This window comes from Mixophyes fleayi, chromosome 1 (genome assembly GCF_038048845.1).
Source record: "Mixophyes fleayi isolate aMixFle1 chromosome 1, aMixFle1.hap1, whole genome shotgun sequence".
Classification (NCBI taxonomy): domain Eukaryota; kingdom Metazoa; phylum Chordata; class Amphibia; order Anura; family Limnodynastidae; genus Mixophyes; species Mixophyes fleayi.
This window is the reverse complement of record NC_134402.1, coordinates 76,049,080-76,065,351: the sequence shown is the minus strand read 5'-3', so window position 1 is coordinate 76,065,351 and position 16,272 is coordinate 76,049,080. Positions and strand designations below refer to the sequence as shown.

Genomic DNA, 16,272 nt, shown 5'->3' with positions numbered 1-16,272 from the left:
GCTCACACATAGATTTCTAAACAGGTATCAGTGCAAAACATTGATAGTGTCCTATTATGTAGTTAATTAGCGGACGACTTTTTTTTATATTAAATCAAAGACAAACCAACAGCATAAATCAAATTTTGATAATGCTTAAAAATGTATCAAAGTACATAAAAATATAAAACACACTTGTACCCCACAGATTGAGAAACAACAGAATGTTATCTATATATTTTTTTTTGCATTGCTATATCATTGAATAATTTTTGACATAAGCTTGCTTGTTCTTAAGCTCGATATTATTTGTAACTTTATTTTCCGTATTGATAAATGTTGACCAACACGGTATACAAAAAAAGCTGAGATATTGTAAAGAAAAATAAATTAAAAAAGGTGGGGTGAATAGAAACAACCTTTCCTGTCTGCCCCAAGCCCCCCCCTCCCCCTCCCGTTTTGGTGGTGGTGGTGGACAAAGAGACAAAGTGAAGAGCATCAATGAGTATCTACTCACAACACCATGGGACCTCACTCTTCTCTACATACCAGGTACAAGTTATGATCTGAACACTAGAGGCACAACTTCTTACTGAAGTTTCTCTCACTGTTCAAATGCAGCACCCCTAAAGCTGGGTACACACTACAGAATTTTCCACCAACTTTTTATGCAGATCAATTTTACATGCGATCGATGATCCGATCGCTCGGTCCATGGACTGCATACACACTAGCCTTGTTTTAGAAGATAAAGGGAAGAGCGGACGTCCCATTAGCGACTTTTTACAGCCATGTTGTCGTGAGCAATGACTGTAATTTCATACACATCGGTCGGAAGTTTACACACACTACACAACGGAAACGAGATTGAAACAAAAATATTGAACGGTACAACCAAATGAGGCGACAATCGTCCATTTGGGCTTACTTTTGACCATCGTGTCACTACACACACTGACCCGACTTTTGAACAAGCGGTCGTGTGTCGGCTGATTGAGCAGATTATTGGACGAAAACCGTGTAGTGTGTACCCAGCTTAAGTTACAAGCACTCACATACTAATCAAGATTTCAAAACTACTCTAGTATAACAAAGTGTTACAGCACAAATCAAATTCTGTTTTCTGCACGAATCCACTTTTTATAGTGAAAAATTGTTACATAGGAATAGTTAAATATTTCATCAGTCCCAAAGAACCGGGAAATTAACAGTATTTAGTTCAGAGAATTCTTGGAAATGGAGTGAACATCGGTCTCTTCAAGCTGGCGTCAATCAGAGACAGCACATTCCAAAGGAGCCATAAAAAGTCTGCATGACACAGATATACATATATACTCATCAGTAAGAGATATTTGGAAGGTGTCAAAAATTCTGCATCTTCACATCCTCAACACTTCAAAGGTGCAGAAGGACAAATGCTAGCACGTGGATGGTATTTTTCTACATCTCTTTATTTGTGTGGCATCACACAGACCACACAAAACAGTAAGCCACTCTATGGGGATTTCATTTTGCAACTAAAATGTGTACTTTACCAAATAATAATGTAAATCTTATTTTAGGGTGAGTTCTTCACCACACATGCAAAACCACCATATATACAAATCCAGTTCCAAATTTGACTGCTGGCCACATTACGCTTACACTCATGAGCTCATTCCAGTGAGGTATATTACCATAATACAGGGCAACATTGTTTATTAAACACAGGTAGCACATCGGCACATAGTGTTGCTGTCTTGCAGCGATTGGGCCAGGACGCTGGGTGAACTTCCTCTGGGTGCTTCAGTTCTTTCCTATAGCCCAAAAACACGTGTTGGTTAATTGGCTCTGCATACATTGGCCCTAGTGGGTCTGCACTTGTGTGCCAGTAATATTATAATTAGGTTGTAAGTTACACCGATGAGAATGAATAAAAGTTCTCTGATTGTACAAAGCTACATTTTATGGAGTCGCTATCTAAATGATAATATAAAAAATATTTTACATATATATTTGCTATGATGCTGTTTTATGATCAATCATTACATTAATTTAAACTATTAGTTACAAGCAAGCACAAACTAGAAAAATGTAATTTGGGTTTAATTTTGATACGGGCGATTTCTCTCTTGCTGCTGTCAGATATACCACCAGTGACAAATCCTTGACAATAACCTCAGCGTGCAAGTGTATGATACAGCATATATCTTCCTATATTAAAGTGGATCAAGTGAAAGCTACATAGAGGGATGAACAAAAAATGTAATGTAAGTTATATGTTCACATGTCTAAGAGCTGCGAAAATGCTTAGGTGAGCATAGATCCTTTGGGTAGATATGGGGGATAATACATTTAAGTGGCATTATTGTGAATAGCTCCCTCCTTAAAGATAAGAGCAGATCAAAGTACTAATTCAAGGCTTCTTAATACATCTGTCCTTGTAATATGTGTGTGGCCATACTGGACTGAGACCCCACCAGTCATGATAAGGCTTAAGTGAGATCTAAATATGTGTGACCACCTTAATACATAAGATCAAAAATATTTAATTTTTAATCACATTAAAGTTGCTTTGGTGGTCTTCATGGTACAGTATGTCCAACACTGAAAAAGGTCAGGATTGGGTAGAATTGCTATAGTACGTCATATACACCTCGATCAGCAAGACCACAACTGTTCAGTTTTAGTGCTAACCACTTCAAGTCTGGAGCAGAAATAACTTTTACATTTTTAATCTAGACGAGCATATTTAATATATATTTTTTTTTTATTCTAGACGACATTTCACAGAAATTTGAAAGTAACAAAAAATTAAGTTGTTTATTAGCATTAGATAGGGGGAAATACTATATAATTTAGCTGTTTAAACTCTAACAGAGAAAAAATGCTAAATTTTATAAAAATGTTTTGTTTTAAAATCTTAACTGTGAGCTGTGCACTTTGACCTTGAACTTTGAATGCGAGTCAACAGAGTTGTAAAATATACACAATGGTGGTCAAAGCAAACTTGTTTTGATATTTTTGACAGTGCTTTGACCAAAGTTCAAGGTCATCGAACCAAGCCAAACTGCTTCATCCAATGTCAAACTGGCTTGAGCATTACTAGCCAAAATTCAACTTGAACTGACATAGATCTCTGACATTTTCTTTCATAATATACAAAACAGCAGCTATCAAAAAAAGTTCATGTATGGAAGCCCTTATAAGGAACACGTTCTTGGTTAAGTCCATAGGAGCTCATTTCACATTACAATAAACAGACAACGTACACAAAGTTTAGACAATGTTTATACATGGTTTATGGAGATCTGGGAGCCAGACACCAAACAGAATGGTTCCTGGACTCATCAGAAGCTGTCACGGGGGTCTAGAAATGGGGAGCGAATGGGATTTTCATGACATTTATAATCAATATGTATTGTGACAAATCAGAAATCATGTTGAGGCCGAGATCAATTTTAGGAAAACAGAGATAAAGGATAACTCCAGTAAGAATTAGAATTTTAGTGCAGTTAAAGATAAAATAAAAAATGCATTTTAACTTACTTTTGGCCCGTCATTAACCCAACAAAGCAAGTCCTTCCAAAGACTCAAACAGTCTAGAACTCCGATGCTCTTAGACGCAGTCGGACCATTTTACAAATCACAGCAGTATTGCCGATGCTTCACACTTGTGACCTTGCCAAGATGTAGTAGGAGAGAGGCTCACAGCACTGTACATTTGAACTAATGTCTTAGGTTTGTGTTTGAATCCTTTGTTAAGAAAATTCCTAGAAAACATACACTGGCATGTGATTTGTGCATTAACCGGCTAGCTGATCAAAGCTCTTGGGTGGGAAAACAGATATCCGAAACATTCCAAATCTATCACCTGACAGAATGTCCAACAATAGCCAAATATTTCGTCAGCAAAAACAAGTAAAACCATAGTAAATATTGTGGCCATTCAGGCTTAGACCATGACAACTAGTCACAACATACACACTCCTTTATATAGACCTCCAAACACTAATACATCATTATAAACCACTCAAAGCACATACTCCTCATTGAGCCTCAGATGGAACCATTCCCCTTCCCATGTTCTCCACTGAACTAAGCCTCCCCTCACAGAGCTGGGAGCTTGGTACTCCTGCAGCCAAGGCTGCATTGAAAAACAGGAGGGATTCTTCAATGTACCCGCAAATGGCACTGGGCACAGAAAGTTTTCCAAGTTTTTAAGTATTATCTTGTGCATATTTCAAGGGGATATTCACTTTTCATAAGACTTTTCCTCTATCTAATCTGCTTCCCATATTGACATCTATGAAAGAAGGATAAACCTGTTCCCTTACACCACACAGAACACAGTGCGATTGTCTTGCTGCAACTTCTGGCTTCATGAAGTGTCGGATAGAATTTACTGCATGTTCCCCTTTAATGCAGTTCTGATCACCAAATGACAAAACAAAAAAAATAAAAATAGGTCACAATACTGAAATAGGTTGTATGCATTAACAATCACAGATGCACAGCGCAGATCAGCTCTCTCATCTACTGCAATACTGTGAGCATTCTGATGATCTCACGGTCTACAAATTTTTCAATTCCCGCTGACTTTAAAACAAGTGGCACAAAATCATACGATAACAAGAAGGTGCTCAAGACGATTGAAATGCACATAAAGTACAGATATGAGCAGCCAATTTGATAAGTGATAGGGTTAGGGTTGTTTAGTTAATAAGTATATGCAAGGAAAACACAAGTATCTCTTACTAGATATTCACTTTAACAGAGCTCCACAAAAAGACAGACAGATAAAAATGCTTTAATCTCCAATATATAAAAAGGTTTGTCAACTTGTTTCCATAGATAACCCTAAGAATGATTTGGATGTATTGTTAGCTAAATACATGATACAAGGATATTCAATGGATCCAATGTCAACTTGCCTCTTTGGATTCAGTTGTTTCCATGTTTAGCTTACATTGATTTTTTTAGACCCTTTAGATCTTGGGGCTTGCAAGGGAAAGAACAGTTGAACATGTTTTTCAACTTAATAACTATATAACATGAATATAGCAACAACAGATGTAAAAAATCTGCACTGCAACACAGCTCAAATGCATTCTCAGCCTGGAAAATTGCTAACATTTTGAAACTTAACACATAGATGTTGTTTTAACATCGACTATCTGTACAGATTAGTTCTTCACACTAATGCTCTTATTTTACACAGACCTCTCACAATGCTGTTCAGACTTGCAGTCATCCAGTAAAGCAAATATGCAAGCACACATTTAACTGTACACTCAAATTAACAGGGCAGGACACGAAACTGCTACATTAACCCCTGTCATGCCCCATGTACAGATGAGCGAAGAGGGGGTTTCACAGAGATGCGAAGTCCCGGAGTTACAATCTTCAAGTCGCACTTTTGCTTCGCCATCCCAGGCTCTAATTGTAATTTCTCATTTCATTGGATTTACAGTCTATTAATAGAGCCAAGATGATGATGGACAATTCATTCTACCGTGTGTTGTGGTTGCAGTAACACTGGCAGCACTTAAGAACAAATTCCATGAGCGAAACATATGAACTTTTGCAGACAAGTGCGGAACGAGGCAAATGTCAGTGAAACAATCCTGAAAATATTCACTCACAAAGGCTTTGAATATGAAAATAAGCATATTTTCATCCACACACATCTGTCAAAAAAAGTTGACTTATTTTTGAGTCCTAAAAAGTTCTTCATATGCTATATAATATTTATTCTTTTTATTAAATAACATTGTATCTGTTACATTATAACCACTTGACCATTTCTAGCAGATTGTGTCATGTCAGTATCTTTTTACAGAGCTTTGCAGACATAAGTAAGGCTGGATAACACTATACAAAACTTCTCCCGATATAGTTAACGATTTTACCAACAATAAAAAAATATAAAAAATCCCAGTCAGCCTACGCGTTTTACATTTATCTTCAGATCTGTGCTCTTCATCTGTCAACTATTGGCCGAAAATATTGTGACACTGCACACCCCATAGAGATCTATGGATACTGCAATAATCGGTTGAAACCACTGTAGTGTGTACCCAGCCTAAGAGGGTTAGTCCAGTGAGCTCCAATGATGTACACACATATATACACACACACACACACACACACACACACAATATACAATGTAGTTGTCTGTCACGATAGCCTGCATCTAGCATAAAACTGATCACACACAGCGGGCCTCATTGGGCAGATCTGCTCATTCTGTGGTATCTCAAAATGCCCCACCTGTTCACCTCACATACATGCTAATAAATGTGATCAGATGACCAGATGTCCCCGCACATTATATCTAAGCAGTCACACCAAGCCTCAAATGATCAAATTGGCCAACAAAGTCTGCAAGTGTACAGCCAGCATCCAGGGGGATGACAGCCAAAAATCTCCAGCTGATTTAGTGTCTGGTAGGTATACTAATTAAGCGACAGCAGACTGAATAGATGTTTGTTGAAAATTAAAATCTACATTATGTCATCTATATAATGTCCTGATTTAACACAATATGTCTCAACATCAGAATTCATGATGCACGTCACAGCCTTCAAGCTAGACTATGGTCATACTCCAGCCACATCCATCATTATTAAATATAGATCTCAAACACGTCCGAACATAGCAACTTAGGGCCTCACTTAGCGTTAGAAACAAATCCAGATAAAGGGTCACCTGGACAAACCCCATTTTGATGTGGAATTGCATTATTTTACTTTATTTTTTGCATACAAGAAAAATACTACAAGTAGTGTACAAATTCTAGGCAGCTTTATGTTTATGCTGCGATGTAGAGTTGAGCTAGGACAAGCCTCCTCACAACTCAACTCTAAATCGGTCTGCACATTTGCGCCTTCGAGGTCCCAACGCTAAGTGTGGCCCTTTTATAATAGAGTTACAGCTTTAATTTGCTTATTTTTTCCCGAGGCAAGACTTCCATACTGAGATTTTATATCACAGTTCAGTATACGATATTAGGGACACACAACACTTAAAATAATTAACCGCCTCTAAAAATATTTAAACAAGACCACAGTTGGGCCTAGGGTTTAAATCATACCAGTGTGTTTCCTGCATGTAGTTAGTATGTTCTCCACCTTGTGCAGTGAGATTAGATTGTAAGCTCTATTACTGCAAGGACTGATGTGCGTGAATAAACAATCTCTGATATGTAATACATATATGTGTGTCCATATATACACTGTTGACATATGTGTTCATATACATGGTTCATACATATATTTGCACATACAGTGTATCTACGTGAGAGAGAGAGAGAAGTGTTTTAAAATATTACAAAAACTGAAAATAGTATCTAGAGGGAGAGAGGGTGAGGAAATGAAAATATGGGTGTTAAATCATTAGTGAGGTGGAAACCATGTGAATTTTCATACATAATGTTTCCCAATCTTTTATTTCTTGGCGATCTGCAAAAAGTGTATGTTTTTACTTACAAATGGCAACCATTGCTGTCACAATATCCCCCCCAATAGGTGCTGCTAATTGCATTAATTATAATTCCTGCTTTTGATCAGCCACTGTAATACATCATCATCCAGGTCATATGCGACTTATGCAGCTACACAAGGTGGGAAAATTACAGAGGTGGAAATGTTAAACAGCTCAAACAGCCAAAGATTAAAAATAAAATATGTAGAATTTAGAAGTCACTGAGACATTCTAACCTGCTCCAACTGAATTATACAGGAACAGCACCATTTGTCAGATAGAAATAACTAAACAATATTACAATGGCTAGGAACAAGCAATTTCAGTAGAAATAAAAGCAGTGAAACATTCTCTAAAGATTTCAGGTAGGGCGAGTCAACTATTGTTAAAATAATACATTTACTGTATCTCCTGGTTATAGGCAAATTAATAAATAGGTTTATTATCTCAAACCACGTTAGAAACATTTTCTTTTTCAACTGACTTCCTCTACTTCCTGTTTCACATTCTAAAAATAGAACGGTGTTCATCTGTGATGAAAATAATGTACTTGTAACATACTGCAAGCTGGGAAGGAAAGAAGTCGATGAAGGTATTCTTACCAATACGTACAGGCTGACACTATCCTAAAAACAAACAAATCAACCACAATTATTACATTTCACTACGGGCTTGTGCGAGAACGGCCACAATTCACCGTTATGTGCACATCAACATGGTTTATTATTTCCAAATTTCTCCAACACACAGAAGATACAAAGATCTCATTAGCATTACGGGATAAACAGATAAATTCTATATCTCAGAAATTCATGCTGTGTAATTTCTTAGGGAAATAGAGGCACATTTTTGCAGACTACATGATAGAGAAAAAGAGGTTTGAAACAGGTAAGTCTTAGGGGCATATTTAATAAAGCACAATAGTGCTTTTAACGGGTCATTAAGGTCCCAAAGTGTCCTCCGCAAATTTATTAAGAGGGCATCGCAGCAGATATTATGGATATCTGCTGCTTTGCATTCCTCTTCGTTTTTGGGAGCAGTCACCATTCAAAGAACATTTTTTTCGGGAACTTGACATGTTAATGTACGCCAGCTGAAGCTGGCGTACATCATCCGAACTTAGGAAATCTAATGCTGTCAGCTCTGCTCCGGAGAGCAGAGCTGTACAGCGCATGTGTGGAGGGATCACATGATCCCTCCCTGTCAATCAGCGCTCTCTCTCTGCAACTATCATTGCAAAGACAGAGAGGGGATCTGTGTGCGCATGTCCAGTTCTTGGAACTGGACATGCGCAATTGAAGAGTGAAGAGAAGACCCGAAGACAGCGCTTCCGAAGAGGGGGGTAAGTATGATTTTTTTTATCACTGAAACAGCAGTTTTTCGGAACTGCTGTTTCTGTGCAGGGCTGTACATAAATGTGAGAAGTAGTTCAATCCTTATCATTGCGATAAGGATTGAAAACTACTTTTCACTTTATGTGAATAATGATAAATGTGCCCCTATGGCACTATTATTAACACACTGACCAGTGCTCCACAAATGGATGGAGTAGGAGAATTAAGAGAAGGGACAGTGTCAATACCCCGATAACTGTTCTGTACACGGTTATTTCTTGTTGTAATGTGCAATAGGATTTATAATTCTACCTTACACATATGAATGAACACAGGCATATTAGATTTTGCAGCACACTACATATTTCTAGCCAATTACAAAACTAGCATCACTGCTTAATCATTACAATACAGAGACCCCTCTACCCCTCTATGCAAGTTGCACCCCTGGGATTGGATGGGGAGGTTCTATGCCCCTTACTGCTCTTAAGATATTAAGCCTGTGATCCACAACAGAAAGAAAATCAAAACAGGTATAATGTCATTATTACACTTACATTTGCTGTAACAAACTTTTCTACAATCTCATGAAGGGAAAATCCTACAGTTCGTAAGCCTAGAGATTGAAGCATCAGGACAGTTGCTAAGGCTAGTAGCGAAAGGTTGAAAGCAAAACTAAGGTACTCTGTATTGCTACACATCTATTACCAGGCTTCTCTGTCACCAATTAGCTGATCACTAATGGCCATCTGGAAAAGGAAAAATGCTGGGCCTAGATAAGGAAATATATAAGCCTTATCTCCACCATGACTGGACCAATTTTAATAATTCTGCAATACGTCACATATAGTAGTAATATATTTTTATAGCCCACTATGCAAGAAGTTTATATTGTATTTTCCAAACAAATTTGTATGTTGCATCACTTGTAAGAACACCTTTAAGTGAACAATCTACCTACTTGGTATTCAACCTGCACTTATGTTATCTTGTTGTATGTTCTAACCCCCTATGTACAGCAGTGATGTATCCTTGTGGGGCTTTCTAACAAAAGATAATAATAATAATAATAATAATAATAATAATAATAATAATAATAATAATAATAAATAATAATAATAGCCAACCAGCTTCATCAACAATCTTACAATAAATGTAGTTAACTTTGACTGTTTTGCCTTCCACTATATCAACATTGCTATCATTTAGAAAAGGATGTACTTACTAACTACCATTCTCTCTTGGTCTGTGTGTGCGTATGTATGTTAGGGTATTTAAATTGTAAGCTCCAATGGGGCAGGGACTGATGTGAATGAGTTCTCTGTGCAGCGCTGTGGGAATTAGTGGTGCTATATATGATTAAAATATGATGATTAAAATATTGCTGTTCATACACTTCAACATCATCATTTATTTATATAGCACCAACATATTCCGTAGCGCTTTACAATTGGGGACAAACATAGTAAACTAATAGACAAACTGGGTAAAACAGACAAAGGTGAGAAGGCCCCGCTCGCAAGCTTACAATCTATGGATTGTACCTTCACTTTATTTGTTGCATACTTGGATATGTGACAGATATCAGGACAAATATCTGAGCACCTCGGAATTCAGAAAGAATGAGCAGTTTTACAAATAGTTTTTCAAAGCTGTGGAAAAACTATCTGTAATTATAGATTCAAGCGTTTCTAGTAGTCAGACTTGTTTTACAAAGATAACATTAAGTAGTAACCCATTCAGCCACACATACTTCAGCTCTTGCTGACACGGGTGTGTCAGTCTCTTTAACACTCTGACATAAACAATTTCATAAAGTTTCATCACATTTATTAATCAAACTATAAAAAGGCAATATCCACCCATTCTATCACCAAAGATAGAGCATATTAATGCAGCAGAGTTGCGCTGTTATAGTTAGCTATTACATACAACACAGTTCAGTTAAAAACAAAGTTGTCCAGTATTTTTAACTCTCACATTTGTGACACTTGCATTGCAACCATGGTTTGTCCAGGTGCAAAAATGTTCCTTTTTTTTTTTTGCTTTGCTCCTGACTCAAAATGAGGCCTACAGAATTTTCAGAACTGAGCATGTTCTAATTTTGAAAATCAGAAAGTGCATTAAGATTCAGAGTGTCTTTCATAAGCATATCATATATTCCATTGCCATACATATATATATATATATATATATATATAAATATATATAAAATGATGAGTCATAAACCGTAACCCTGTGGGTTTGAATGGAGATGACACAAAAAAGAAACACAGCTTTGGGTAGTCCAGATGTCATAGATTCCCCCCTCTCCAAACATAACGCTTTATACATTCAATATAAGCATAGATATAAATGACAGCTATGATTGGGCAGCACAGTGGCCTAGTGGTTAGCACTTCTGCCTCGCAGGGCTGGGGTCATGCGTTCAATTCCCGACCATGGCCTTATCGGTGTGGAGTTTGTATGTTCTCCCTGTGTTTGCGTGGGTTTCCTCTGGGTGCTCCGGTTTCCTCCCACACTCAAAAAACATAGTGGTCGGTTAATTGGCTGCTATCAAAAATTGACCCTAGTCTCTCTCTGTCTGTGTGTGTATATTAGGGAATTTAGACTGTAAGCTCCAATGGGGCAGGGACTGATGTGGGCGAGTTCTCTGTACAGCGCTGCGGAATCAGTGGCGCTATATAAATAAATGGTGATGATGATGATGATGATGATTGCATTCGTTGAGAGACAGGGTCACATACAGAAAGTGATGCTGGGTACACACTACAGAAAGTTTCTCCCGGTGCAATATAGTTAACGATTTTACCAACGACTGAAAGTCCCAATCAGCATGCCGATTCATCCGTACACACTATACACGTTTTACAAGATTACAAGATCTACCTTCAGATCTGTCATGACCATCTGCTGAAAAGATTGTGACTCTGTAAACACTATGGAGATCTGCCTACACTGCTGGATGTGAGTGCATACACACTGCAGAATTTGCACAACATCGTTTCACTGTTTATAAAGATTTTTAGTGTGGTTATAAAATCAAGTGAAACGATATGTTGTACTTTGGTACAATAAAACTTGATTGTGGAAGCGTACATACTAATGCCATATCGGACCCAACGGTCGTTTATTGTGCGATTGGCAGGACAATCAGGTGAATAACCTGTAGTGTGTACCCAGCTTAACATTTGACATATTTGCAACAAGACATACTAACTTGTAGAACTTCCTTGTTTCATACTGTAACATTACAAAAAATAAAAGATTGCCAAATACAGCAATTATATGGTGCCCAACTTTTGCTAAGCATGCCTTGTTTAGAAATAAAATCTTGCATAAAGAAACAAAACATGAGCTTACTGCCCTTCCTGGCTATTAAAACAATGTTTAAGTTTGAGAAAATAGCATCTGGCTTCTGCACACACTGAAGCAATGGTGCCACATTTAACAAGCCTAAACCTGCACTTCCCTTCCCCCGCTGCTCATTACAAGTTGCCAGCAATAGAGTCCTTCCTCCACACTGACGTGTTAATAAGGGCAGCCATTGGCTAATCTTCAGTCAGATAAGCTTTCCCACTGGCTGTCTGAGAAATCAATCAACAAAACTTACTTGACTGAAAGAGAAGAAGCTTTAGAGCTCTTTAACCAGTTCAATACCTTGTAGCTTTGCACCATACACTGACAAGGGCTATATAAATAAAAATGAGGGAAGAAGCTGGGGGTTCTGAAACACAATGCGGAGATGACGGCTAATATCTAGCTGCACTTTCATAGCACAGGCCTGCAGAGCCAGACAAGGACAGACTTGACAATGTTTATAGCTTGTTATTAGGCACAAACAACCATGTCTAGGCTTGGCAAGATTATAGGAATTAGAAGATAAATGACACAATGGAGAGCTGTCACATGCCGCATATGCACAAAGATGGAGAAAAGTAAGGATATAATGTAGCACAAATTAAAGTTTAAGCACACTCAGCAGGAAAAAGCAGCAAGTTCAATTCCAACTATGCAAGCTGCTACCATGCTGGGTAGTCTATAGGGGATTGAAATCACAAACATTTATTTAAGTGCACTGTCACAGCACAGAAAACATGGCCAGTGAAGTGCTTATAGTACATAACAGATGAAATGACAGCACATCCAATGTATTAAACAATTACAGTACAATGCAGCAGCACAGCTCACCCTTTGGCATACAAATGGCTATTTGTTACATTAAACACACTCTAGCAAATTATATACAAAATAACAATCCGGTGCATTTTGGGCCATGTGATGCATCCGCATTAGGGGGTTTGTTTCTGTTATCAAACCTCCCATAGTAATTGCACATTGAGATCAGAGCTATTTTGGAGGCTTTTACCTCATGCCGTAAATAGCAGTCTGTCAGCTGGGTGCTGCTGCCAGAGAAATGTGCCCAGCATTCCTGGCCATTTTCTCCATATGCTGCCCTGCATCCACAAGGTATGACATTTCCCGAGTCCTCCTAAAAACCTCACCGATCCCGAAGGAATGATGTAAATATCGCCTAAACCTGCCGCGATGCTCAGCGACAACAGCCCGTGGCACGATCAGCGCTGCGAAATCCAAAAGCGAAATTAAAACTTCACCTTATCACAGCCCCAAATCAAAGCTCCCTAATACAATTCCACTATCTCTTTCTTTTCTTCTTTTTGCATTTATTACGCAACTGCCTGCTTCCTGTGTATGTATGAAATGTGTACTATAGCAGCAGCTTTAGAAGAAACAAATATGACAAGGTTAAAATATCATTTCCATGGACTCCCAGTTGCAACAATTGATCAGTGTTCCGAGGTGCTTTAAAATGCAAGTTACATACCAGCAGTAAATGATCGCGGGATCAAAACTAAAAGTGACGGCTCCAGATCGAAAGCAAAACAAGGAGAGGAAAGTGAGAGAGCTCAGGCAGCAGAGTGCCCCCTCCCTGGATTTGTTTGTTTCGTGTTTGCTCAGCACAAGGACAGGGAGGGGAGGAACAGGTTTTACTGCAGCCATCTCATTGGTGAGACCGCCCCCCCTGCTCAACCATTCTCGGAAAAAGGCAATTTCATTTTCACTTCCCTATGCGCTCAGCACGTCACTGGCAGCTCAGCCTCAGACAAGCCACTAGAAACTAGAAACCAGTACTTCTTGGGGCGGCTACAGAAGGCCTTAAGAGGAACAAGAGCTTCATTTTAGCAGTGTAGAATCGTTACCAGCCTACTATTAATAGGAAAAGTTGATAACAAACTAAAAAACACATCCAGATGGTCAAGTTACATTTGCAAAGAGCTCCCATTTTTAGTAAGATAATCCTATTGTAGAAGTTAGTGGGAAAAAATGCTAAGAACTGTGCATAAATCTATGTTCTTATAAACAATGTGAAATAAAGAGATGAGGAAAGATGTCATTGTATAGGGGGTCTGTTAATAAACAGATGTTCAGCCATAAAAAATGGAGAAAAAGGACTGTTTTTATCTGTAAAATGTATTGAGGTGTCAGCGGAATGTAAGAAGGTGAATCCACACGTTTCTGATCTTAACCAGGAACCTGGGTTTATTCACAGGATACTTGCAGTTGGTGAACACAGGTACAATTTGTATATAGATATATCCAGTGCTTTTTTTGTAAGAATAAAGGTGATGGAACTCACCTCATTCTGCCCCCGCATTTTTATGTAGACCTCTCTTTCTGCCCCCCTCGTTTTTCTGTAACCCACTCTTTCTGCCCCCTCATTTTTTCTGTAGCCCTCTCTTTCTGCACCCTATCCTCTGCTTTCTGTAGTTTGTACTTTTCTTCTATGCGTCTTTTCTCGCTTCTCTGCTTGATCGCGGCTCCTCACTGGCAGCGTCACGACGCTGCCGGAGCCGGAAGCAAGACACACACTAAGATGCGGTACTGCACTGTAGCAGCACCGCAGAAATGAAAAAAAAAAGTTAAAAAATTAAACTTTGACAACCCATGGAAAAAAAGGTGCCAGAACGCCGTTCTGAGCGTTCTATGACTAAAAAAAAAAAGCCCAGCAGTCTCATAGCACTATGTTCTACACAGCTATGTAGTACATTTATATATACCCATGTGCAGGGCAACCTGGAGTTATATACTGCACCTCCGTGCAAGTTCTGCTATTATCGCCTCCACCGCACCGCAGCTTACACGTTGCTTGTTCCTTTTAGGGGAGCCCGGGAACTGCACATTGCCGATTACTGGCATCGAGGCTGCATGCATAGAAGCGCTATGAGGCTGGATCCAGCGGTGGCCCTCTTACACCGGACTAGGGGGCACATTTATCAATATTCACATAAAGTGAAAAGGATTGAACTATTTCTCACATTTATGTACAGCCCTGCACAGAAACAGCAGTTCCAAAAAACTGCTGTTTCAGTGATTAAAAAAAATCATACTTACCCCCCTCTTCGGAAGCGCTGTCTCCGGGTCTTCTCTTCACTCTTCAATTGCGCATGTCCAGTTCCAAGAACTGGACATGCGCACACAGATCCCCTCTCTGTCGTTGCAGAGAGAGCGCGCTGAGTGACAGGGAGGGATCATGTGATCCCTCCACACATGCGCTGTCCAGCTCTGCTCTTCGGAGCAGAGCTGACAGCATTAGATTTCTTCAATTCGGATGCAGCTGGCGTACATTAACATGACAAGTTCCCGAAAAAAATGTTTGTTAGATTGCGGCCAGGAGCAGTCACCATTCTGTTGAATGGTGACTGCTCCCAAAAACGATCTGAAGTGAAAAGCAGTCATTTTCATCAGTCATCAGTGCGATGGGACTTTAATAAATTTGCGTTGGACACTTTCTGGACCAAATTACACGGTAAGTGCACGATAGTGCAATACCGTTTTTTCTTAAATATGCCCCCATATCACCAGGACATAGGAAACAGAGTATAGAGCTTCTATATTCAACCCCTTCCCCCTCGCCTAACGATGTCTCCGGTTACAAGAAAAAACTATATTTATAAATGCAGTTCTCCTGTAACTGAGAACATGGGGTTAACACACCAAATACTGTCAGCAAAAACAAGACATCAATTGTCCTAACAGTTCAGACCACATTTTTCACAACATGTGATTAAAACTTGTGAAGCAAATCCTTTTGTGAACATATCTGCTGTATGCAGCTCACTTGTAATGTAACTCACGCTGACTGACTTTGTTAACAAGTTCTCATATAGAGTGGTGTCTAATAGCAATATGCTTAGACCTGCCATAATACTTCATACTTGCTGACAAGTCAATGGCTCCTTTATGATCACACTTGATGCTGATAGTCTCAACTCCATTTAAAAGGTGTAGTTCACACAAAGTCTCTTTGATCCATAAGACTTCTTTAGCTGTTTTCTGTCAAAGCCATATACTCAGTTTTGGTGCTGGATAGAGCTACTGTAGGCTGCTTCCTATTTGCCTAGCTTACCTGCCAACCCAAACAGGTAGCCAGTATATTAGCAATGATCATCCTCATCTCCTCCCCAAACTGCAT

The 16,272-nt window shown here is 38.9% G+C and overlaps 1 protein-coding gene across 2 annotated transcripts in view; it reads right to left on the bottom strand.

Annotated features, from left to right (window-relative positions):
* The window catches only part of IRF2 (interferon regulatory factor 2), a 59,753-nt gene extending 45,993 nt beyond the window's left edge, over positions 1 to 13,760 (bottom strand). The window contains exon 1 of one of the 2 annotated variants that reach the window (XM_075197108.1): positions 13,624 to 13,760. The gene's annotated coding sequence lies outside the window, so the exon portion shown is untranslated. Of the gene's footprint in view, positions 1 to 13,146; positions 13,247 to 13,623 lie in introns of those variants that run through there. The other variant, XM_075197117.1, reaches the window with a different exon arrangement.
* Between the last annotated feature and the right edge of the window lie 2,512 nt (positions 13,761 to 16,272).